The following is a 23,610-nucleotide window of genomic DNA, read 5'->3' on the forward strand; positions in this document are numbered from 1 at the left end:
GCTGACTGAGGAGCAGCTGGTCCTGGACCACGGCATGTGAATCATTCCCACCTGGAGATTATTTCTCCCATTCTGAATCAGGGTGAAAATAGCTAAGATTTAAAAATAAACAGAAAAAAAAATAGGAGATTTTCTTAAATGCAGATGAGCCCCTGAAGTAATTTTATGCAAAGTTTGGGATTTGCCTTCTTACAGTCATGAGGGGAGTGAGCTGACCTGAAAAGCCAAAATTTATTTGGAAATACAAAAATGCAAAAATCTAGGCTCACAGCTTGCAAAAGTATAATAATTAATTATTTGTCAAAACTGAATCTTTCCTGCATATTGTTATAAGGTCTCGGAGATCTTGGGCTATTTCTGACCAAAAGAAAATGATGAAAAAACATAGAGAGACACTCCCCCAGCAATATAATCCTGTGTATGTATTGGGAAGGCTGAAAGGACTGATTCTGCATCATTCCTCTTTGAAATTAGCAAAGCTGGATGTTTCTCCAGGTGGGAAGAACCCCTGCAAATGTCCTGGTGTGGGATGTGAGCTCTGCTTGTCCCCTTTCCTTCCACCAGCCCCAGCTGTTTAGGAAAATGAAGTCACTGGTATCAGTCAGAATCCAAACAGATTGGGGTTCCCCTCCTCACTTCCAACAGAGATCTGACACTTCTTAACAAACATTTTAGTTGGATATAACATGGCTTCTTCCATCACTGGCATAAAATGCTTGGAGTGTAACACAGAGACTCTACAACTGAGCTGTTACAGGGGAGGAAAAGAGTTATCCATCCCCTCTGGATGCTGTGCCAAGCTGGTGCAGGGCAGGGCATTCCTGGGACAGCTCCACCCACGGGGAGGTGAAATGTAAAAAGGGAAGCAGCATTTTGTGTTCTGTGGGGCAGATGATCAAGTTGATTTTTTAATGTATGAAAGGAATGCCAGACAAATGCACAGTGTGGCACATAGGCCAGGAGAAGAATTTCCCAAATCCTTTAAAAACAGCGGTGGAAAACCTGGGAAAAGTCTCCCTGGTTCCTGTTTGGAAACAGGTTATAGATCTGGATATTTCCTCTGCCAGTCTTTTTCCCTTCCTATGGTTTTGTTTGCTTTGCCTCTCCTTGGTGAACCAGCTACAGCTCCAAACCCTCCTTAGCAAATTTATCAAGGTTTTATACACGGTTCTTGCAGGACCAAGTCCCAGGAGAAAATCAGTCACGATATTGAGGGCAAAAGTTTGCAGTTAAATGTCTTGTACGCTGCAAAAGAAGTCTAATAAGTGTTAATATTAAAAAAAAAAAAGGAAATGCTAAGTGAGAAAGTATCCAATAATGATACTGGGAGGCTGAAAGAAAACATCCTTTTTTCCTTTTTTTTTTGGTCTTTTTAATTTTTTTGTCTAAGAAGGGGAAATATCCTTGATGGTGAATATGGGAATAACGGGTGATACTTTTCTCCCTGTATTTCCTCCAAGAAAAATCATTTGCTGTGTAGGAAATACAAAAAATGCTGCCAAATATGAAAATAACCTCCACATCTCCTTTCTCATTTAGCTGTTTCACCATGTGAAGAATTTCAATGAGCTCTAGGTATGTGTTGCCGCTGCAGCCAGCAAGAGGGATGCTCATTTTTGCTGAAGAAAAACCAAAGTGGGAGGACACAGACGTGGGAACTGTAATTATTTCTATCCCTGTGTTCCATGTGTGGTACTTCCACTGACATGACAATTTTGAGCAACATCAGGACATTTCTGAAGAGTTCATACATAAAAAGATTAAATAAACCTCTCTAGAAAAGGAATGCAAATTAAAATCCACCATATTCTCTTAGTTTAATTACAGTAGCTATGAAACATGATTCAATTAAGCTTGAAAAAAGTCAATTACAGAACTTTCCTGCTGGTTTTTACAAGCTGTGTTGATTTTTCTTTTCCTCCCTTCTCAGCCCTCCATGTGCCCCTTGCTGGTTTTTTAAGATCTGTTCTAGAGCAGCAGAATGCATCTAATTTTTTTTTTTATTTTGAATGAAAAAAAGCTATTTCTCTGCATAGGTCTGCTCTCAGCCCAAAACTGTAGTGGAAGGATAAGTAGAGGCTGGTGCAATAAACAACAACAAAAAGAAAAACCCCCAAAAATGTCAGCAATGCAAGATCAAACAAACAAAAAAATCCCCCGCTCTGGCGCGCGGCTGCGACTCTCCCACCGTGTTACACCCCAGCCCACAGGGATGGAGGTTCCCACTTTGTGGGTGCTCTTTGCTTCCCAGCTGCTCGGGCAGCAGCACCCACACCGGCCCTGGCTGTCCCAGGCTCCTGGGGAGGAGGTGCAGAAGCTGAGGTGCACAAATTAGGACCCTCACCACTTGCCAGAGTGGAATGACTGCACCAGTTTCACTGGAGCACAGCTGGGAACAAAACTCACACACTGATCTGTAAAGAATATATAATTTTCTGTATACTAACAAAAGAATGTGATTATATTTTTAATAGTCTGGGTTCCAGGCTGGAAGTCATCCTCAAAACCTCTGTAAGACACACATTAAACCCACAGCAAATTAAATGGTGCAGCTGGTGCTCTGTGAATGGCCAAAGCCTTTTCTAACTGCTCTGTCCATTGAGTGGGGCCATTGCATAAAGCACAACCTTAGATGTGTCTGTGCGATGGAAAATAACTTTATTTAAATTTTCTCATGTCAGGAAGCAGTCAGTTTTTTAATTTTTTTCCCCAGGTTCTGACCCAAGGTGTACAGTTAGCTCCAAAGTGTACCTGTGTTTGTATGTCAAACCCATCTTGCAAAGGAACAAAGGCTTTTAAATTGCAAAAAGGAAATCAAAGTAATATACTGTACAGACCGCTGTAAAATTGAGCTGTAGTGTAAGACCTTGTGCTTTAGAATTCACTATTGAGGAACTCAAATGTGTATCATATTTATTTATTCTGGTAGGTAAAAGAAGAAGAAGAAGAAGAAGAAGAAGAAAAAAAAAAGAGTTTATATTCATTTCTGAAAAGCTGCAGCATGATGCTATGTACCAATTGTGCCAGTCCTGCTTTCTGTAAAATTATTGCCTGTTTTCATACTCCGCTAATAAAAAGGGAAAAAAACCAAGAAAAATGCATTTTGTCAATCTTTCATTAACCTGAGGCTGGGGCCACACAGAAAAAGCTGCACAAAGAGGTGCTGAATATCAGCTTCTTGCTGTTGGGGTGACAGGTGAAAATCCCCCTTGGCCACAGGACACCACTGCAGTGGCTGCAGCACCTCTTGTCACCCTCCTGCACAACCCAGGGGAAAATTCCTGCCTGGTGAGGTGAAGATAGGGAAGACCTGACCAGACAGCACATTTCTAAAGGCTAAACTTGAAAGCTCAAAGTAAATGGGACCACTCTCAAACAATTGGTCTTTCTGTGTGATTTTGAGCATGTTTGTGTTCTTTTGGTGGAGGACCTGTTCCTTTTTCTACACCTAGCCATGGGGGGCTGTGCTCCAGGAGATGGCAGAAAAGCTTCTGCAAACTTGTTCCTGCACCTCCTGTTCCTTCAGGGTTAGTTTGAACCTAAAAGGTGAAACTACTTCTTGGGCAAGAAGTTGGTGGTGATTTCATGAGCTTTTCACCTTGGGTATAGGCACAATTTGATGCCTGGTGAAGCAGATGGAAAAAAATATTTTTCTGAGTTTATCAGTATTTTCCTGAAGTCATCTGATAATCAAGCTCTTTTAAAAAAAATCAGATTATTCCATTTCAGAATGTCATTCGCCATTAATATGATTTCCCAATTTCTTTTCTCAACTGTAGAAATAATGTAAAGGGAAACACATAGAAGGGGAAAAGTAATCTGGAAGGAAATGCAAGTGCATTTGTAACAGTGATTAATAAGTTTTTAGACATTCTCAAGAAAAGTGGCTTTTTCTTAAGCCAGGCAGAGAACCAGAACAGTGGGAATGTGGGCAGACACTGCAAAAATTTTAGTGCTAATAGTTTTGACCCAGTTCCATCAGTGCCTTTGAAGGCTGTTTGATCACATGCACCCAAAATATCAGCCAGCCACAACTGCCCTACGCTGCAGCCATTGCTATTTTTTTTTAATCCACAATAAGGGAAATATTAATCATTAGATCTCCTTTTCCACTGCAGTTAGAGGTCTGCTTTGAATATTAAAAACCATGTGGGTAAGGAGTGTCTGTGACCATCAAGGACATCAAATTGCTCAGTAAATCCCTGCCTTCACAGAGAGGGAAATAAATGGATGAACTGTGATCACGTCCTTACACGTGGCTATCTTCAATTAATAACTCAAATTTTCCCTCGCACAAGGCTGATGAGGTAAAGTCAGCCACCAGCTAAAACTGAAACCCAAACTTGCAGGAAGTTTAAGGTGGTTCTTTGGCCTTGAAGACCATGTCCTAAAGTTATCAGGAGGTTTGTTCCAGAAAAATACAATGTGAGGGGAAAAATAAGATTTGAAAGAGCTCCAGAGCTCAGTATTAACTGCACATGTGGCATTTTGATCCATTTCCATAAGGCATAACATAATATTTGCTAAAGAAGGAGGAGGAGGAAGGGAAAAAAAAAGACCAGAGTTAATATTCTCCTTCGGATTCCCCATTTGCTGATTACTCTGCAAGCTGTGTAATTGGGTGTCTCTGGCAATATGATGAAATGTGCCACAAACATCAAAAAACGGTGCTGTATTAAATCTGCTTTTCATAATCTCTTCTCATTTCCCAGACCTGAGACATTTTATTCAATTTTTCCTGACTAAGTTGATATGTAAAGCCATATAAACATATCAATGCAAATAAATACATATATATTTTTCAAATGCTCATCGGAATGCACTCATTACAAAGATTTGCATCAAGGCTCTCTCACATGACTGCTAGCCAAAGAAACCAATTCTTTTTTCAACATTGCATTATTTTTAAGAATAGTTTACAAAGGTACAGGCTACTTCTTTGTATTTCATTAACAAACCAAACTCCAGCTATCATGTTTCAGCCTAATCTTACCTGATTAGAAAATCATTTCCCTATTTGCATTAAGGGCAAAAAAATCTATGCAAAGTCATAGATTTTGAATAATGTTATTCAAGCCCCAGAACAGCAGTGAAGATCCTATTATACACTGGGGCTGCCTCTGTTTTCAGGAGCTGCAAGTCCAGCAGGGACTGTGCCGGGGTTTAATTTTAACCTGCTGCAAGGCACACGTCAGACAAACCCAGCTGTTAATAATGCCTAAGTGGCTTAAATTCCTGCAGCTTTTGTCTGCACATCACCTGGGGCTCTTGCTTAAGTTTTACCTGGTGTCTCCATGCTTTGCAGCCCCTTTTTGGATAAAAGCTGCTTTTAGCTCAGCCTTGGCAAATTCTTCTGTGCTGACCCTCCAGTCTCTGCCAGCAGCATGCCCAGGTGAGGATGGGGGATGATGGGGATGATGGGGATGATGAGGAGGATGGGGATGAGGGGGGTGATGGGGATGATGGGGACGATGGGGATGATGAGGAGGATGGGGATGATGGGGATGATGAATCCCAGCCTCTCCACTGTCAGACTGCAGCCTGTTCTTTGCCTTTTGCAGCTGATGAAGAAGAATATTTCCATTCCCGTGGTGCAGGGGGAGTGCCCACTGCAGGAATGGTAGGATTGCATCTCGCCTGCACCAGGCTCACCAGATTAGACACAGAGCACAGAAGCTGTTTAACTCTCTGACTCCCATAGAAGTCAGCAGATGTCAGGGAAACAGTTTTCTCCAAGCCCTGATTTACCAAAGACCCATCCAGGTGGCTCAGCCAAGCCCAGTTGGTCCCAGACTCAGGTCCATGTTGCAGGACTAGGAGCAGGGTGACCCTGCTGCCCCCTTGCAGCCCTAATCCTGCTCCTCTTTCACAAACCTGCACCCCAAGCTGTTTTCCTGCTGGGAAACAGGAAAACAACTTGACTTTCCAGGCCAAGTCCATTTCTCAGCTGTGCTTTTCCTGGAAGCCACCAGAGCAGAGATGATGTTCACAGACCTTTGAGCTTCCAGCAGCATCCACTCTTTTCCATGGTTTTCCAGATCACCATCCCAACAAGTGCTGAGCAGGGAATGCAGTGGCCTAAAGCAAAGTTAGTTCACTCACACACAGGTGCAAAAAAGCAAGGTACAGATTTCCTTCAGCTTGGCTTTCTTTCCAGCACATTCTCTCTGTGTTAGTAAGGCGAAATATCAGTGTGGGATTACAGCATGTCCACAAGGAAACACATGGGCAGACTGATGCATGGGGTGGTGAGGTTATTTCAGCAGAACACACCACCATCAGGAAGCCCAGCTGAGGCATCTGTGATTCCCAGGCTGACTTTTTATCCATCATTTTTTTGCAGTAAACTTTACACCACCCCTTATTTTGAAGGCAGCTGCAAGCAGTTTGGTCTGACCTGCAATACTTACGCTAATTTTCCAATTATTTTTTTCTTATGGAGTCAATGAGTAGGTCATGAGCATCACAAAGGCTCTGTGAGTTAAGCCAAGTGTCATCTCAGGGGTTTGGTGGCCATGGCCAGTGTGGCTGCTGGGGACAGGAGACCATCTCTCCAATGACACCACGAAAAGAAGCACAGAAACACAAAGCAGTTTCAAAGCCACCTTAAAATCTCCATGCAGGTCCTCACAGCTGCCCTGGGAAACATGAGGAAAACTGAAATACGCTGTGTTACCCTGGAAAAACCTTTGCTGATGGATTTTCATGTGCACAGTCTCATTCTTTAGTTAAAAAATGAACTCTCCTATAACAAGATAAATCACTCGCCTGGTGGAAGCAGCTCAGCTCCCTCCAGCTCGGCCTTGGTGAAGACAAAATAAAATACTCAGAAATTATTTGTCAGCTTCAGTTTTGCTTCACGTCACCAAAAAAAAAAAAAAATCTTGTCCAATATTTCACATAGTCCAGTCCTCTCTTCCACAATGAGACTGGAGCTGTTTAGTAAAAACTCCTTGGGACTGGCCTGTGGAGACCACCAGAGGTGAAACTCTTCCCCCAAGAGATTACCTGCTTAGAGGGAGCCACATGTGGAATTAAGGACACATTTATTGCTTTGGAGATAATTGTTGCTATATTTATTGCTTTTAGTGCAGGAGAAGACAGAAGCATCACAGCTTCTTGAAGACCAGCCCTGCCTCACCCCAGCAAACCATACAACATATTTACTTAATCTCCCCAAAACAGGCACCTTAAAAGAGAAAGAAAAAAAAAATAAAGGCCTCTGATCCACTCTGAAACATGAGATATCTCTCAAACCCTCAATAACATCTTAATTTCCTCTCTTTGCTCTCTGTGCTGGAGATGATTACACAAGCAGGAATGTTTCTGAAGACCAAAAAAAAATTACATTAGTGGGGAACAATAGAGGGCAGACCTGGTGGAGCAGAAGTGAATTAGTTTTGCCTTCAGAGACACCCATGGAGAAAAGAAAGGTGTCTGAGTTACCTCAAAGTAATTCCTCTGCACACAGAGCTCCTCTAAACAGCTTAAGCAAAGAGAGACGAGAGATGCGCTTTTGATTTCAGCTCCATTTCCCAAATTTTATTTGTTTGCTTTGCTTCCACCTGGGTTTTGAAGTCCCTGCACCTCCCAGGAGGTTTGCAGGGCTGTCACCTGCAGGAATGTGTCATGGGCTCAGCACAGGAGCCAGGGCTGGGAGGGGGCTTCACCTCTGCCCACCTTCCTGCAGCTTTCAGCAGGAACAATCGCACTTTGCAAATAAAATTTAAGGACAAATCGACCTGGGGTATCCAAAAGCAGCAGGGAGGGATGCAGGGCAAGCAAGGGAAAACAGGAGAGCAAGGAAAGGAGAGGAGCCTTTCACACAGGGAATCTGGAAGGGTTGCAATCCCAAATAGTTGGAATTTTATCTGAATGTATTTTAGGTCCAAACACATTATCACATACTTTTCCCCATTTCACTTCATTTTTAACTTTAAAAAAAATCAGCCACATACTTCTTTTTTGCATGAAGTAGAATCTTGCTAGTGGACCAATATATTTTGCTTTAATTTCCCAACATACCTGCAAAAATCTCTCCCCCACCAAAAAACCCCAAACCCCAAAATCTAACAGCTTGCTTTTCATTCATCCTTACTTGAAAAAAATGCTGAGTTTAAGCCTTCAAAGCCTGAATCAGGACCTGAGCCTAGGCCTTCCAGTTGGCCTTTAAAACACTGCTTTTTTGGCACATTTCTGGGGGCACGAGGGGCTCCTACCTCTGAACTTTCAGGCTGTCAGGCCAAACAAAAGTGAGCACTGCTCTCTTTTTCTTGAGAGTGAAGTGGAGCACACACCAGCCAGGACATTGCCTCCTACATTGAAAAATTCCTGTGCTGTCACACTTAACTCATAAATTATCGAGCTGTGTAAACAGGGCCAGGGATGCTCTTTATTTATTTATTTGTTTTTTGTTTGTTTGTTTGTTTAAAAGGGGGAGAAATAAAAGGTAGCTTGTCCATGGGTTGCTTGCAAAATGCGTGTCAAGGGGTGGGGGGGAGGAAAAATCAACAACAAAGGAGCTTAAAGAGAAAATATTAAGAACCCCAAATTGGGTGAAAATTGCTTTCTGACAGATATCACCTACTGCAAATGAGACAGAAATACAAGTAATCTTGTAAAATGAAAGCCAAGGACAGACTTGTACCTGCCTTAGATGAATAAGTATCCCATTATCTTGAAGAATGAGGGCCCCAGGCTGTGATTATGCCACTATTGTATTCTAAACAGCATGGTTTGTCAAAGGGAATAAATCCTAGCAAAATCAAATAAAAAAAAAAGGGGGATCCAATTTGAGGGCCAGCACACGATTTATTATTTTGTTTAATGTCGCCCTCTCGATGTTACTGATTATTGGGCAAAAAGCGCCGTGTTTAAGCATGTGTTTAGAGCCTGCTGTCCCCCTCACAGGCTCCCAGGTGTCCCCCTGAATGTCACCCAGCACTGGCCTTGTGTTTGCTGATTGCCACCACCCAGCTCAGCAGCCCTAGAATGGCTCCAGATGGCCACGGCCCAGCATCGTGGGGAAAAAATCTCAGGTTTTGGGTTTGTGCTTGGATGAGTCTCGTGGTGACACTGAGGGATGGGGGGAGAGCACTTTGCACCATGCTGGCAAAACAAGCAGGAGCTACAGGCAGAGGGCTGCATTGAAAATTTATGGGGTAAAAGGAAATTTCACACCAATCTTCTTGTCCTTTATGGATTTGGGATAACAGTCCATCTCCCAGCGTATCTTGAAAAGGTTTCTCCTCTTCTAGAAGTGCCACCTCTTGTTTTATGATGTCTCAATCTTGATTAAAAAAAAAAGGGTAATTAAAAAGACCAAACAGGCTATATATGTTATATGTTATGAGGTGTTCTGTGAAATACTTGATGTCGCTTTACCTGCTTGAGTCACAGGGAGGACTGGACATGAACCTGCCTTTGCACAAGGGGGAGGCATTGCTGTAAAACTCGCATTGCGAGTATTAATGAGCCAGATCCAGAATCACAGAATCATTTAGGTTGGAAAAGGCCTCCAAGATCACTTGGACCACCCATTGCCAAGCCCAGCCCTGCTCTGCATTCAGCTGACTTCCAAAAGTTGGAGAAAGTTTCTGAAAGTTGGAAAATTCCTCAGAGAGCTGACCCTGACATGTCCCACTTGCACTCAGGAGCGGATGTTCAGGAGAAGGTGGCACAACCACAAACAAATGCAAACAGGAGGGAGGCTCTTGGAAATATTTCTGGGCAGCAGTTTGCTGAGGAAGGAGCATTCCTGTACTCTGGCTCACACCAAGGAGTTACTGCAATTTCTTGACTTTTCTTTGGTGGGGCTCTGATTTCCTCAGCTGTGAGAGGAAGGTAGTAACACTGCCTTTAACTGGCATAATCTATTCACTGTGTATAAACCCTGGAGTTACATAAAAAACACTGAGCCAGGAGCAGAATGGGAGATGGAACATGCAAGTGACCCCTGTGGGCATGGACCTCAGAGAACCCTTTGCCCAAAGAGCCCTTGTGATGATCCCTTCTCTTCCCATAAACCCTACCTCCTTCAACTCTCCATGAATGACCAGTGGTTGTTCATATTCTGCTACTTCAAAGGAACAAGGGGGTTTGGAAATGTAAGCTTTAAATCCAAAAATGCAGCAGTTTGTCGGGTCCTTAGGGTAGGAGCTCTTTGGGTGTGAAAGTAGATTGCACTCACACAACAAGGGCTGATTCCAGCAATGAGTGAGCTTACAAAGTCTACGAATAATAGCAAGAAATGATGGATTTAAAGAGTCAAAAATAAAGCGAGCATATTTTATTTAGGCAAAGTTACAATTGAAATCAATAAGAACTACAGAATGTTGCCTTGTAATTTGACTTGAAAGCATTATTTGTTAAGGACTACGAAAAACAGAGGAATTTTAAAAGTCTTACTTTATTTTATGTCATTTTGTGTGGACTATTTAACTTTCCTGAACCTCATTGCTTCTGGTAATGTCACTCAGTCTCTCTTTCTCTCAAGTTTCATGGTATTGCCAGCCACAAGCATAAAGAAAGTTACTCTCAAGTTTCTAAAATAATTAATGAGATTTTGTCATGTACGTAAAGGACAACTTGATTTCTGTAGTCGGCTGTGAAATTTCTGTAAACCACAAGGGAAAAACTCCTTTAAAACAGAGGTGTTTTCATATTCACAGGTGTCCAGGAGCTGGATTTTAACCACTTTGGTTTTCACCCCGTCACTCCCCAAACTCCAGTGCAAATTCTGGGCAGTGAGTTCCTCTTGCTGGATTTCTACAGCTTCTGCAAAGTTCTTTCTCATCAGCAGGTCTCTTGACAGAGTTTGCCTGATGCTTTCAATCAGGCAAGGGCTCTAGGAAAACACAAATCCTCATTATAGAATAGCTGCAGGTGGTCATGATCCAGAAGGTGAAAAAGACAGAAGTTGTTCCTTTCCCAAGCTATTCTGAGCAGCCCAGAAATGACATTACCTGCAGGACTTCCTTTTCCAACACAAACCAGAAGCAGTGGCAAGGTTTCTGTTTGCTTTGTGCAGAACAAGTAAAAAACATTCCACACCCACAAAGTCAAACGAAATCCAGATTTTCCTAAATGGATCTGAATATTTTACCAGAAATGCTCCTTTTCTACTGAGACAGACAGACCTGAGAGGGCTCACACAGGTCCACCCATCATGTCTCAGGTTGGGAAAAGCGAGGACACTAGTCCCTTCAAAATCTTCTTTATCACAAGGTTCAAAACTGTAAAAAGACAAAAGCATCTTCCAGGTGGAAACATCAAAAGCCTGCATGTCCTTAGCTTTCTGAAATGAGCACACAGGGGAATTTGATACTGATTCCATTCCCCAGGAAACCTCTGTGTGTTTGTGGTTTTGTTTCATATGAAAGTAGCTTCAAAACTTTCCAAAATTTTTTCTCTTTCGCAACTATTTTTGCCTCTTGGTTTTCAAAACACTCTTTGAGTTTTCAAAATACACTTTCTGGTTTCCCCCCGCCCTCCCCTCCTTATTTCAAAATTGTTCTGCTTTTCTGGAACTTCTGTTTCCTACCACCTGGAATGTTCAGAAGCAAGCCCCAAATATTTCCAATTAAGTTCTCACCAGGACTCCAATTCCCCCTTAAGAAAAGAAGGAGAAAAAGAAGGAAAAAAAAAAAAAAACAACAACTAAAATGCCCAGCGAAAGCCATGAAATCCCATGCTAAAAAAAAAAAAAAAAAAAGAAAAAAAAGGAAAGAAATAGGAAAAAAAAAAAGAAAAAAGAAAAAAAAAGGAAAGAAATAGGAAAGAAAAAAAAAAAAAAAAAAAAAAAAAAAAAAAAAAAAAAAAAAAGAAAGAAATCAAGAAACTGTGATTGGAAGTTTCAAAAGGGAATATTCTCCTTTTAATATAGAGATTTGCACCTAAAAATCATCCAGCCATTTCAGCATTACCACTGGGTTTTGGGGGTTTTTCTGGGGGTTTTTTGGGGGTTTTTTGTTTTTTGGGGTTTTTTTTTTGTTTTTTTTTGGGTTTTTGTTTTGTTTTGTTTTGTTGTTGGCTGGTTGTTTTTTTGGTTTGGTTTTTGTTGTTGTTTTTTTTTCTTTGTTTGTTTTGGTTTTTTCTTTTTAAAATATTTACTATTTTTAAATTTTTAAAAATAAATTCCTATTTTTCCCAGGCTGCCGTGCTGGCTGCCCATGAGACCCAGCAGTGCCCTGGCCCCATCTCGCAGCTCCTGTGCCGTGGGGTGATGCTCCCCAGAGCCCACCTCCCCACTGAGGGCCACGATTGTGCTTTCCCCAGCAGGCTGAAAGCCCTGTGAGGAGGAGGAGGGGAGGCAAAGAGGGGAGAGGAATCCCAAGGCATTCTGGCACCCCGGGCCGATAAGAAACTTTAGCCCCATTGAGCGGCTGACAGGCGCTTGTAGAATATGATCTTAATCCTGTTCCCAACATTCCCTCGCCCCTCGGCCGCCCTAGTCCGGGCTGTATTCTTCTAACGCCGCTCCAGCAAATCCCCCAAAGAGAATTACTGCAGGGAGATAAACATCAAAGGGAAATTCAAGAAATCTACAGTAGGTTCACACACTGGGGGAAAGAGGGGCAGGTGGGGGCCGGTGGAGAGGGCTGGCTCTGCCCTCGGCCTGGTTGCATTCCTCTCTGCAAAACAGCCCCCCAGAGCTGCTCAGCAGAGTGCCATTTTTAGGATTTTGGTGGGGTTTTTTTATCTTGTTTGAGGTTTTCTTTTTCCCTTGGGAGTAAGAGAGCCTGGTCATGCAGAGCTCTGTACACTGTGTGTGTAAATCAACACCCCTTCCCCTCTCACCTAAACAGAGAAGATGGAGGTGGGAGGAGGAAGGGACATTTTCCTGGTAGGAAGAAGAAATGGGGAGAACCAATGGATTTGCCCAGCAGCACAAGAGAAATCTGCTGTAGGAATTAAATGAGTGAACATCATTTGGGGGTCCCAGTAATGCCCATCAGGTGCAGGAGCCTTCAGCACTCAGAGACACAGCCCCAGGGTCTGCCCTGAAGAGCTTCCAGCAGGCTGCCAGTGCCAGCCTGGAAGGACCTTCCCTGTGAGCCCATGGGAAGCCATTCACATTTGTCACAGAAATGTGGGTTTCCTCTGATGGGTAACCTCCAGGACCAAGGAAAAGGTGGGATTTTGAGGACAGTGTCAGTCTTTCCATCCTGTCTCGCTGGAGTCCTCCAGAAATCAGGGTGCTGCTCTCTGCTTATTCCGCAGCTGGTGGAGAAGGATGAGCTCCTACCACCCCCAACTTCACATGCTGCCTCTCATGACCGAGGTGACACCTGGACCAGACATCCTCCAAAGATCCTTTCTAACCCAAATTACTGCTGTAAGCACTGTGATTCAAGAGGAACTGACTAACAACAGGGCACAAAAAATCAGGATATTAAAGAGAGTGCAGAAAATTGAGATGGCTCACTTATTCCCAGCAATGCAAAAGCATCCCCTTACAAACTCCCCTGGGGTCTTTCCTTCCTGCTGGTTCACAGATTTGTCCACACAAACTCCACCAGCCCTTTCTAGCAGCTGTGAAACTTGGGTAAACACAGCCTTGACCTGGTGCTGGCAACCACCTGGCTCTGGGCAGGAGGTGGGTTTGAATTGCTCACAGGTGCCCTAACCCCACCCAAACACGCTCCTCAGCTCCCAAATGTTGAAAAAGAGATTTTATCCTGGGAAGGAAAAAAAAAAAGAAAAAGAAAAAAGAAAAATAAGTGCTGTCTCAAGAGGAGCACTCTGAGCTGTGTTGCAGCTTCCAGAGGTAAAAATCTGATGAGCTGTAAAAGAATAGAGAGACCTAAAAATAGAGCTCCCACCACCCAAGCTAAAGGATCAACTTTCTCTTAGGAAGCAGGGCAGCCTTGACCTTGAGCAGGGCAGAGGTGCTTGGCTGGCTACTGTTGTCTCTGCTGCCCCATTACACGTGGTTTGGAGAAAAAGCTTCACATTCTTGGTTCTGGTTTTCCTGTTTCTCAAAGGAGGCTGAATATCCTTGTACATTTATTGATGCTGTAGATTCACAGGTTGCCAGATTTACCCCAGATTTCAAGGGCCTACCTGGACTGTGATGAATCATCTCCAGTTAACAGGGGAGGAGCAATGGTGGAGTCATTTCAGCTCTTTTCTATTGCAATTCTATGTCAAAACCTGTATTATTTTATGCAGAAAACCTTTAACTATAGAACAGTGATGAAGACATCCACCTTACAATAGTTATTTTGCTTTCTTATAACTCATTCTGTGGATTTGGCATCTCACCTTTGCAGAGAAAGTTGGGGGCGGGGGTGGGTGGGAGGAGACACATTCCTCATTTCCATCACATTCAACTAGGAAGAAAAAGTCACAAAAGAGTGTTCCATTTCCAGCCTGCACAACCCCTGTCACAGATTTTTGGTGTAACTGCTTGATTAAAGCCATACAACACCCATGAAGTACTCTCACAGCCATGGACAACCCTGAGAGAGGCCAGAGGATATGGGAATGCATCTTCTTTCTGCTCATCTCTGGTCAAACCTGAGATGGAACAACACGTCTGGTTTTGAGAACCAGTTCAAGAAAGATGTGCATTAGCTGGAGAGAGTCCAGGGAAAAATCATGAGAATAACTGGAAAACAGCACCCATAAAGCAAAATTAAGATTGTTGATGTTGTGTAACCTGGAAAGAGAAAGCAAAGGGAGTTTCAGATACAGGGGTGCTGTAACTACATAAAGGTCTGTTAGGGGCAGGAACTAGTCCCTTTACTGTGTTCTCAAAGAACAGGGCAAGATCCAGTCTTTGAATTTTGCTGATCAAAACACATCCAGGCTTTCTGCCCTATTAGCATTTCCTAGGTCTCCTGTCTCCCTGGGATGGTCCCTCTCTCCTATGTCATTTGATACTTTGGCAATAGTTACTTACTTCTCACAGTTTGTGTGGCCTGAGGACTCAGCTGTTGCTAGATTTGTCCCCAAACCTCTGTTTCAGCCTCATAATCTAGTCTGTCACTTCACATCACAAACCAAAGGACATCAGTGAATTGACTCCCCCTTGAAACAGGGAATCCATCCTGCAGTCTAAAGTCTGCCAACAAGGAGGTACCCCCCACCTCACCTTCAGCAAATAATTACTGTGGTTAATTACCCTCCCAGCCCATGTTAATCTCGCTATGAGATCCTGTCTCATCCTAAGGCTCATACCTCCTTCTCGGGTTGCTTGAGATTTCACCCCTGATTGCTGATGGCATCCATGGTCCTGACGGATCTGAAAAGCACAGATAGATCAGTTGCACAGGGAGGCTTAAGTGTTTCCAAGGCCATAATGAAAATTCCTTTCAGTAGAAACTGTGACCCAGACATGAAACCCAACCCTCAGTGGGAGACTTCTGATTTCACAGGAGACAAAAGCCAAACATGCTAAAAAAAATTGTCACTCCCTCGGAGAATGGGAATTTATCATTCAGGTGGGAAGCGCTCCATTAGCCTCCACACATTGGTTTACTTAGGGATGTTTTTCTTGGGATTTATTTTAAATCAACAGAATGGGTTTGGGAATACTTTTTGTTTGGCTTGTGTGGACAACAGAACAACCAAAACGTTGTGTGGTTTTCAGTGTTCAAGGCTCCTTGAACACAAGGCGTCCCAGAAGTGTTTATTTGGACTTGAGGACTAGCTTGCAGAAGATTAGGGCGATGGAGTGGTGGCTACACATCACTCATGGTGCCACTAGGCAGAGGAAACAGCAGGGGCAAGCTCATCCTGTCCATAGGGATGGGTAATCCATCCACCTCGGCCTTGAACTCCATGGCAACTGCATTCTCCAGACTCTGCTCTACAAGCCCAAGAACCATATCCATGCCTGGCTTGGTGTCAGGGTGTAGGAGCCCAGATCCAGAAATTCCATCACATGGAAAACACTAAAGATATCTGGGTGTACACATTGTTATTTGATTTCACTCATGGCAATGTTAGCTCTGATTTAGATTTAATATTCCCACAAAATCTGTGCTTAAGGGAAAAAGAGCCCATGGAAATCCTCATTTCCACCCCCATGGGTTACCATGGTTTTAACAGAGAGAAGAAGAACCAAGCCAAGTGGTGTGGTGATGCTGTCCCCATATTGGTACAGCAGCTTTGTGTTTTAGAATCCCAATTCACTTAATTTCCTTGAGTTTGTCTCGTGACCTTTCTGTTTTATCCCTCCTCAAGCAGGGCAAGCAGAAATGTGCCCATATTCAAAGTGCTGTGGAAATGGGTTACAAATTTGGGCATTCTCTGTGTCCAGAACAAGAGATGTTTCTGTATGGCTGGGATCAGGACTGATCCTGCATGTTCAGGCTGAGCATCACTTCCATGGCCAGATGAGTGCCAGGATCCCACCATATTCCTGCTCCCCTTTCCCAGGCAACACTGTTGAAGAGGAGAACTGGAGGAGCAGGATTTGTGAGCTGCAAAGTGCCCACATGCCACACAACATGATCACAGCCACAAGGATATGCTCATGCTGGGGAGGCTCTTGCCCTTTCTCCATGCCAGACCATTGCAAAATCAGCTTCTGGGAGGATTCTGCTTCTCATTTATTTCTCCTGGGTCTGTCCATGCTTCCCCCCATTAGCTCTGCCAAGTTTTAGCTCATTCTGCATTCTGAAAACAGTTCCAATTAAATGGCTTTTCAATCAGTTTGATCACAAGCGCACTTGCCAGAAGTGTGGCACGTCCATGAAATCAGGAATTTCCTGCAGGACAGCTACTCTCTGAAAAAAATATTTGGATTTTTTCTTGGAAAATGATCAGTTCAAAAACTATTTAGCCTTGTAGCCAACATTTTTCTTTTTATTTCTTCCAGAATTTGGAGTAGATTCTCCCCCTTCCCCAAAAATTTTGTTCTCAAACAAAATATTTCATGGATAAAAAACAAACCAAAAGCACTTTGTCCTGGCTCGGAGTTCAAACAGGCAGGAATTTTCACACAGCCCAGACCTGGGGCTTGGAAATACTCTGGCTTCTTGACAAAACCCATTTGGCAAAGCAGCTCAGAGTGCCCATGTTTGTCCAAGGCACACCTCCAACCAGTTTAACACTGGAGAGGCAAACCCAGTTTGAGTAATTCCTAATACAGACCTGCTGAGACTTCCCTTTCCAGTAAATATGTATTTTTGCTAGCAGCAACTATGCAAGACACATACTTTTGGGGTTGGCTCTTTCCCCTTTTCTCAGCTTCCTGAGGACCAAGTCATTCTTTTATGTGTTCTTTTTCCCTCGTTCCACACTCACCAGTCCAGAGGATCACTGTGATTTATTTGAGAAACAAGGGAGCACCTGGTGGTTATTCCCCAGACCAGATTGCTGTGAGATAGCAGAGCTGGGCTGTGCTGCCCCCCTGCTCCTGATGAGGAGAGATTAGATGAGGAAGCCTGATAGCCTGGCTCTGGAAGCAAATGAGCAACCCTAAATACCTCCCTGGACCCGGTGACCGTAAGTCCTTGCCGGTGACTGGTCCTTGTGGGATAATGCCAGGAATAGGCATACTAAGCACATGAATGTCAAGTCCTAATTCATCTCTCTAATGTTGTACAGTAGCAGGACTGTACCCCCCTGCTGTGGTGTAATTTCACGCTGAGGAGTCTGATGGGGCTTCCTGCAGACTGATCCTTTATGGATCAGAAAACTCACTTTCTCTTTGTGTTGGAGGGGCCGCAGATTATCTTATTAACCACATCCATGCCGGCTCTGATAAAACACCAGGCTCTGCCTCTTCTGAGGACTCCTTTTCGTGCTGCTTTTCCCTTCCTGTGGGCTCACATCACAGAGGTGAAGAACATTAAACTCAAGCCTCTACCAGCAGGTCTCACACTTGTATCCCCAAATGGAATATTTTGCATTTTCTTGGTTTAGATGCAACACTGACCCAGCTTGAACCCTAAACCAGTTTAAGGAGCTTGGTGCATCCACTTTAGGGCCCCTGTATCCCCTCTCCAGGTTCCTTTCGCCTCTCATTTCCCCAGAAAAGTCAATGTTTAAACTACTTTGGGTGATGCCCTGCAGGTACCACCTGCCCCAGAGCAGCAAGTTGGAATGCAGGAGTGGGTCCACCTCAAGTACTGCTCTCTGTAGGACCTGGCCACCTGGACGAAGAGCTTCTTCTCTTCCACCATCTCAGTCCATCAGACTGCCCCTTCACAGCCCTCTCCAGACCATGCCATGGGGACAGCAGGACGTGGCAGTGAGCAGCTGGGATGTTCTTGTGGCCTCTGAAGGTGTCAGGCCCTGTACACAGGTCAGGAAAAGGCTGCAGGAGGGAAGGCAGGACTGCATACATTCTCAGACACTCCTCAGGATGTGGGCTTTTCCAATCTGACAAGACAAAAGCCTTCTGCTTTCAACTCCAGACCACGGCTGCCTCCCCGAATGATGCCAGAGGGCCACCCTGTAGCCACGTCCCAGCGTGTAACAGGGGATGATAGTTTATAATCTCATTTTCTGGGCTGGCTGCCCTTCTGGTGCCCCTCATGCTCCATGTAAATCATCTGGAGTCTGATTTCTTTGGCTTGCAGGGCTGTTCTTTCCTTGTCTGCTTCTAACAGGCTCCTGGCTGGGCAGGGACCTTGTCAGTACCAGGACAGTCCCACCAGAAAAACTTCAATTCAGTCTTGCTAGGACAAAATGCTGCAGCCAGGCCAGGCTCCCATCCACATGCAGTTCCAGCAGGCTGGGGTGGCTCTGGCACACTCACATCTCCTGTTCAATGTGTATGCATTTCCCAATACAACAGCACCACTTCCTGAATCAGGGTTATCCCGCTCCTCTTTGCTTCACCTGATGCACTTTAAAAAGGCAGTTCCACAGAGCCCTCAGTGGATTTCGGTTATTTTTATGATTTTGTTCCTCTCTGCTCATGTTGTGTCGAGCTACAGACCTGGTGGCAAGTTTCCCCCCACCAACAGCCTTGTGCAGCTAATGAAAAATAACCTGCTTTTTATCTGCAGCAAATAGCATCGCCTGGGTCCTGCCATGGAAAACTATTTAAAGGCACTCCAAGAAAAAACTCCTTCCCTGTCTATAGGGCTGTGTAAGTCTCCTTCCAGCTGTTATCTTGCTGCACTGCTGAGCACCTCAGTTTGCAAAGCAGAGTCACAAAGTGAGTCACAAACATTTCTAGGCAGGGAGGCAGAGTTCCACTTGTTTGTAGAGAAGGGAAAGCCACTGATCCCGCCCCAGCACCCTGCACAGGGCCAGAGCATCCTCAGGAGAGCCCAGGGCAGGAGCCCAGCCTGCAGCCACAGAGGTATGGTCGGAAAAAAGGGATCTGTCAGAGGGATGTTTCTTAGTCACGGACTGGTTTTAAGAATTTGATCATTAATAGGGTGATTGGTTTTTCTTTTCTAATGCAGGGAGAGTAGTGAAGGATTTGTTTATTTATTTTAATTGCAATATTCTTCTTGCTCTTATTTTATTTTCCCATAAGGTAAGAAACAAGTCCTTCTGTTCTACCCCAGCTTCCCTTTACAGCAATATGGCAAATGGACAGCAGTAAGAAATATCATCAAATTCTCCAGGAAGACTGCAGTTTTCCCTTTTTTTCCTTCTTTTGTTTTTGTTGGGGTTTTTTTGGTTTGTTGTTTGTTTTGTTTGGTTTGGTTTTTTGGTGGGGGGTTGTTTTGCATTGTTTGGGTTTTTTGGTTTTGGTAGGGTTTTTTTTTGCAAAAAACCTACTTAAAAACCACCCTGAGGAAAATGTGTTATTTACTTGAACCCTGTATTTCCACATTAACAATCTGGCACTCTCTTCTTTGCCCACACAAGCTGGGTCAGGTTTGGCTTTGACTTGGGACATTAAGGCTCTTTCCAGATAAACCTATAAAGGTGACAGGGGAAGGCTGGGGAAGGTGGTGGGAGAAGGCTTATGAGGTGTTTGAGGCTGTGTGGGGCCTGAGATTCCTGGATGGGAAGCAGCTGGCAGCTATGAGGAAAGCTCTCCAGCCACAGAAACAGAGCTGAAGCCAGCACTAGCAGAGATCAGGGCAGATCACAGGTGAAGCCAGAAGGGAGGTCCCCAAAGGACAGGCCAGAATGATTTGGCAGAGTGAAGAGCTGCCCATTTGCTGTGGGGCTGGAGAGCAAAAGCCATGGGAGAACTTCTTCCACCCCGTGCTTTTTCTGCCCACACAGCTGCAGGCAGAGTTAAGGGGACAAGTGGGGATGGAGCATCCCTGTGGCACAGACCAGGGAGAACCTTCATCCTGCAAAGGGGAAGATTTTCAGCCTGAATAAATGCAAAGCCCCCTATTCTGCCTGGCACAGTAGGTTTCCCTGAGACTCAGCCCGTGCCTTACCGAAGGACCTTCTCCAATCCGCGAGCCGACAGATCCCAGAGCAGAAGGCAGGACTGTTTGTTTGGACCTATGTGGGTTAGGCAGCTCAGACTTTATTCTTGCACTTTGATAGGTTCCTAAATGAAAATCCAATAATATTTTAAGCAGAACGAGTTCCCATGAAAGTCATTTCTAAATCGCCCGGCTCATCCTACCTGTCGGCTGGATTCTCCATCCCCACTGGCCTAAGCCCGGTGTAACTGCTGTCCCTCTGCCAGCACTTTACTCCAGGGGCTGAGTCTGGCCCTGCTGCAGAGAGCAGCGCTGCTGCTGCCTTTAATGAACATGTAAATAGACAGGAGGCTTCGGAGCAGAGTCACCCTGCAGCCAGGAAGTTCTCCAAAGCAGCTCGGCAGAAATAATACTTTATTCCTGGCGGTGCAAATAACTGATAGGGACTGGCTAAGAAGGGTTCATGCAAATACTCCTGAATTAAGCTCCGTCTGAAGTTAGAAAGGAAAGATGATAAACACACCCGGCTTTAAAACTGCAAAATATGCTTTGCAGGCATGAAACCGGAGGAGTAACAAAACTATCTGACATCACATTTAACAGCAAAGCATTTCTTATTCTCAGGGATGCAGTTACCTAAACTAGAGTCCCACTAAACAGTCCTACCTATTATTTACATTTCTAAATCTTAAAACCATTAACAAAAGCCACTTAATTCAATTACTTTCCCTGAGCGCTGCTGTTATTACATTATTGTCACGAAGGCAAGTTTTGGCTCTGATTTTCTCTTTTTTTTTTTCCCTTTCTTTAAATTCATTCCTCTTTTCTCCACGCTGAGCGGCTCCCCACCACCTCCCCGTCTTTCTCTCCCTCGATGTCATTGTGTAGAACTAATGGGGTAAACTGAAATGGTATCTGTCCTCATTGACAGGTTTATGAGAATTTAATAAAGCGTGGCGCGGATAAAATGAGATATTACAAGGCCACACAAAGCTGATTGACTTCTCCACGTCAGCATTTTTATTTGGTTATTTATTTATTTATTTGTTTTCAGCACAGGGGTGATCTCACCAGCCCTTTGGTGGTGCTGGCCCAGCAGGGATGAGAGGGGAAGATGCAGGCAATGGGAGGGGCTGATCAATCCATTGAGGTGTTTGCTGTGCCCATGGGCCATGATGCTTTGTGGCTTTCCAATGGATTTTCCAATGGCTCTGGGAAGATGACAGGGCAGGAGTCACCAAGGGCCTTCCCAGCACTGCCCTGTGCATCTCTGCCCCTCGAGCCTCCATGGGGATGGGGTGAGCTCACCAAAACCAGCTTGGCATGGGCAGGGCTCCCCACCACTGCTCCAGCAGGGGGCTGAGCCAGGGACCAGCTGCTGGTTGAACAGACCCTGCAGAGATTCAGCAGGGATGGGGCAGGGAGTGCACTCCTGTTGTGCACTGAGTGTCCCTGCAGAGGTGACATCGGTGGTGATGCTCAATGGACCCGCACACACCTCCCGAGGACCCGCCTCAGACCACAGGGATGTTTGCACTGATCCACACAGAGCAATCCCAACCTGCAGTAGGGCCCAGGAGGTCAACACAAAGATGCCACCAACCACATCCCTCCAGGCATGGTCCTGCCCCGTGCCTCAGCTTCCCCTCCTGCCCTGTGCCTATCTGGCTTGTGTAAATGGAAATTGCAGGTCAGAAGAAACCTTCTCCCTGGGAAAACCAGTGTGTATATCCAAAGTGTGCCAGCTTCCCTCCCAGGGCAAACAGGGAGAGCTGGAAATCTGGGCCGTGCTGTAACTGGCCGGCTGTCTCCCTCTCCTGGCCTGTTCAGAAAGTAGGGATCTCGAAAATGAGAGAAAGAGAGAAAGAGGGAAAGGGAAAGGAAAAGGAAAAAGGGAAGGGAAAGGGAAACGGAAACAGAAGAGGAAAATGGAAAAGGGAAAAGGGAAAAGGGAAGAGGAAGGGGAAGGGGAAAAGGAAAAGGAAAAGGTGAAAAGGAAAAGGAAAAAAGGAAAAGGAAAAAAGGAAAAGGAAACCTCGGTGTCTGTGTACTTTTTTTGCCAGGCAAGCAAACGCACAATGCCAGTGGCCAAGGAGGTTTGGATTCAGCCCAGTCACTCAGGGCTCAGGACCCTGCTATGACTCAGGACCCCATCTGAATCCAGACTCCACACTACAGAATCACATCACTTCTGGGGAACACAGTCAAGTTTAAACGTGGGGCAGCCCCTGTTAGCCTCAAAACCTGGGCCACGGGGCTTCAAACACAAATAATATCAAGTGTTTCCCCTCCTCTGCAATGTGCATTCAGAGAGGTGGAGATGCCCTTGCTCATTCAATTCATTCCAATGTCAAACACTGAACAGGCTGCCCAGGGATGTGGCTGTGTCACAAAAACTGGAGGCCCCTAAGAGATGTGCAGATGTGGCACTTAGGGACGTGGTTTCATGGTGTTCTTGGCTGTGCTGAGTTAAGGAATCAGTGACACCAGAGATCCTTTCCAACCCAAGTGATTCCATGGTTCTCCTCGAAAGGGCAGGCAGCCTGCCAGCCTTGAGGCACGGTCCTGGCCACAGCAACAAATCCTGGCAGCAGCAAAGCTGACAATTTGCAGGGTCAGGTTCTGCTGGGATGTTCTCCTTAGCAAAAACAACATGTCCCAAAGAATCAACAGCAGAACTTCCAGCACTTCATAAGAGCCCTTAAAACCACCTGAAATCAAAGTGCTGCTGCCCACAAAAGCTCGGGCTGTCTCATCACCCAAACGGCCCAAAAAGGGCTTTCTGCTTCGCACTGTACTCCAAGTTCAGAGCATATCCCACAGGGTTTAGGGTGCAGAAGTCTCAATGTATGAGATTCCTGGCAGGCCAGCAGCTCAATCCTGCTCTCTGGTGGCTACACCCGAAAGGCCAAATGCATCCAGCAGCGATTTCTCCTCGGTGCTGCAAGGAATGCTCGCCTGGTGCTCCCCCAAACACCTTTTGCTCTTTGTTCATTTAGGTCAAGGTTGAGCTCAGAAGACAGCTGTGCACAAGGAGATGGAGACCACGGAAGGTTTTACATTCCCTGCTTGAGCACAGCATGGGTCTGTCACTGCAGAGGGCCCATGGGCTCTGTAAAGGGGCTGGAACCATCACATTTCTTTTAAAAACCCTTCCAAAGCCTTTGTATCATGGAAAGCATCCTGCTGCTCTGCACACACTGCCCACAGTCCCTGAAACAGCTTTTCCTGCAATGCCCCAGCCTGTAAACATTCTCCCCAGTATCATGTCTCCCTTGAAGGGCCACAGGGTGGGGAACAAGCT

The sequence above is a fragment of the Camarhynchus parvulus genome, chromosome 8, assembly GCF_901933205.1.
Source record: "Camarhynchus parvulus chromosome 8, STF_HiC, whole genome shotgun sequence".
Classification (NCBI taxonomy): domain Eukaryota; kingdom Metazoa; phylum Chordata; class Aves; order Passeriformes; family Thraupidae; genus Camarhynchus; species Camarhynchus parvulus.